The sequence below is a fragment of the Teleopsis dalmanni genome, chromosome X (assembly GCF_002237135.1).
Source record: "Teleopsis dalmanni isolate 2A chromosome X, ASM223713v2, whole genome shotgun sequence".
NCBI classification, from domain to species: domain Eukaryota; kingdom Metazoa; phylum Arthropoda; class Insecta; order Diptera; family Diopsidae; genus Teleopsis; species Teleopsis dalmanni.
In genome coordinates, this window is record NC_051848.1 from 14,960,370 (window position 1) to 14,964,065 (window position 3,696).

Here is a 3,696-nt window from a genome sequence, read left to right on the forward strand (position 1 = left end):
TTTTCAATTATAATAAGCCAAGGGAAATTTTTCGTCAAAGAAATATATGTATATATATATATAAAAAAATAAAATATATAGAATAATACAATAAATTTAAAAAATGAATATCCAAAATAATATCAATATAGCACAATAAAATTTAACGAAAATACACAGTATAACACCATAAAGTCGTCATACGAAACAATAATATTAAAATCAAGATAGCCATAGATATTGATGCCAAAAGTTAGCTTAGACAAACTAATTTCACATTAAATAGCAAGGATAAATAAATTATTGGAGTTTTTATATGGCATTTACAAGGTAAAAATAAGATACAGCATAAAAAGCAAGATACATGAAAACATTCACATAGTATAAACATAACAAGTCAAAATAGAAAAGGAAATATAATGGTACAAGATTATATATATATAAAAAATAAAAAAACTAAATAATACGCAATATTGAAGCAGGCAGATCACATAGCCATGCACATGTGCCAATATAGCACTAACACATTGAGATAAAAAACCCATATCAACTCATAAACAATCCTGATATTTTAAAAAATGAATCAAATATAATTTTGTACTAAGATACTATAGCAAAATAACCAAAATAGAACTAAAGTCTGAGAAATAAAATATATATATATAAAATTAAAAAAACCAAAAATTAATTAAAAATCGAAATATAAAACAAACATTAAAAATAAAAAACGATAATTTAAGTCTTATATAAAAAGATGCATTTATTTATTATAATGAAACAAAAAATAAATTATAACATAGGATTACAAAGTACATAAAGATTTTCAACCAGAAGAATCGGAACAATAGCCCATACGAGGGACTTTATGATATGGAACATATGCCTGCAGTTCCTTGAGGACGTCACGTTCTGCATCCTCCATGGAGTATTCCTCCTCTAAAACATAATCACCCATAAAGTTGGAGTCATCCAAACGCCTTTTATAGGGATTAATAACACCAGAGGTACTGCTCCCATCAGCTTCAGTTGTGTTAGCATCCACTATCAGCTTCCGCAAAAGCGTTTTTGCGCATAACCTTGCAGGGAATGCATCGACACTTTGGAAGGTCCACCCCATCACACGTCTCACAGACACATTTGCAGGATACACCGGTCACACAACCAGCACACCGACAGGGGTACCTCAGATGTAGCAGTTTACCCCCCTTGACAAAACTGCCACGATATCGGGAACCATACTCAGATGAAGAAGAAAAATTATACAATTTTTTATAGGTAATGCCATACCTAAGATCGGACGGTTTGGACGATTTATTCCCGGCTATATCCTCAAGTAAGAAATCCTCTTGGCACAACAGCCCTTTTGTATGTCCTCTTTTCCGATCTGGTATAAACGCGTACCATCTCATCGTTGGAGCTTTCGGATAACGAAGTGTCGATCATGAAAATTATAAGTATACAATACTCAAAATAAGGAAGATGCATTCCTTATATAGCTATTTAAAAAATCTTGGGAAGAAAACCAATCTCATACCACACAGAAAATATGAATATTAGGAACCCAAAAATAAGGGGAAATATACCGTATAACAAAAATGGCGGTATAGAGCAATAGGTCAAATAAAGGTCATTAACTAAAATATTTAGGGATAGAACAGCAGGTTAAGCATCTCAAAAATTAGAGATCACAGAAAAATAATTTAACATTTAAAAAATTTTATACATATTCATAATTCATATATAAATAATTAAATAAACATTATTAAAATTTGGTAGGATTAGGGAAGAAAAATTATTAACATACACAATACATATCCACAAACAATCCCATATTAAAAAAGGCGCAAAAACCACAAGATATCCCATTTAAATATAATATAAAAAAAAAACGCAGAAACTACCATATTTATTTGCTAACATGCACAAGGAATTCCATCAGGCAGGTTACCAAAAAATCCTCATAATATGAGCAAAATATATGAAACGTGAATACATAATCCTCCTGCACCATGCATTTACATAACGCAGAAACCTTATATAAATACCCAATATGTCTAACATTCCGCTAAGACATATCAAGCCCATAGGAGCAAACATAGTAATACCCATCCCAAATGTAAACAATATAACGATGTTCACATCCGAAACAAAATATCCCTATATCCACACCCGAAAAGCACATAAAATGCATTTTTTCGCTATTAAACACTCCCAAACATAATAGATGGAACCTATTACTTAAATATTTGACTATTATCATATTAAAATAGAAAATATTTTTATCATTTACCTCAACATATTCAAACTTAGTATATTATGTTCTCTAAAATATCTAAATATATAAAGAGTTTTTTTAAAAACATCTTTCATGAAATTATTCAATAAATAAATAAACAAATAATATTTTAAACAGTCTTATTTTCCTTTTTTCCGTTTTTAATGTCCAAATATGTCAACTTTATTTGTATCAGGAAAAAACCTATGGATTGGTCAACACCAACAAATGTCTAATTGTTATGGTTTGGTTTCCATTGACGCGTTTCGTCCATTAACCAAATGGACTCATCAGAATGGATAATTGTTATTATGTATTCATTAGTCAAAAGTTAGTCATGTCGTATTGTATATTATGAACCATTAAATAAACAAATGAGTAACAAATAAATCATAATAAATACGCAGTTATATTTCACAATCTAATAACCCAAATGCATGAATCTGAAAACAATATTGATTTATATCTAAATCCGAAATAAAATTTGGTAAAAACTCCTATTTCTATATTATTGATATTAAATACTATTATGTCTATTAAATATAAATAACAAATCTTATTCTATAAACTTTATTGATTAAATATTAATTAATTCATCGTTTTTTATTTATATATATTAAGTTTAAAAAATTGGTTAAATATTAATTAATTTATCGTTTTTTATTTATATATATTAAGTTTAAAAATATTAAGTTTTAAAAAATTATATGAATACCTTACTTATTCTAATTTCCAGATTTTTTTGCGTAATTCTCTTCTCCTTCTCATATCCATATAATTGCATCATAATATGCGTAATTCTTCTCCCAATATATTTGTATATCTATATTTCCTTTTTTATTAAAAGTACACTTTCTGAATCACTAATTAAAATTATTACTACATATTACATTCACATCACATTATTTATCATTGTATTTACATCACTGTTTATAGGTCTTCATTCCATGTGTATACCAATCATACTGATCAGTTGGCATGTGTATACACATCAAAACCAATTACTCACAGAATGAAGTATAAAATAAACAAATAAAACAAAATGGTTTCACTAACATTTCTCTATTAACATTGTTCTACCCTTTCCACATATACATTCTTTAAATTTTCACATTATATTTTTAAATAATTTAAATCTCATATCTGTAAATCTTTATTTTTACTTCCATAATGTTTTGGCAAATTATAATGCATGTCATTACTACTCATTCTTATACTCTCTAATAACATAAAATACAATTAAAATAAAATTTAAATTTATTTTCATAAACTAAAAAAACTGAAAAAATTTTTTTATACAATTTTTTTAAAAAATCAGAGTCATCATGTGTTTAATTCTGCTAATTTGCTTTTTGCATGCTTTATTTGCATTCTTATTCCTTTTTCTATTCTTATATCCTATACCCAAACCTATTTTTGTTATGAACCTTAGTTCCCATAAA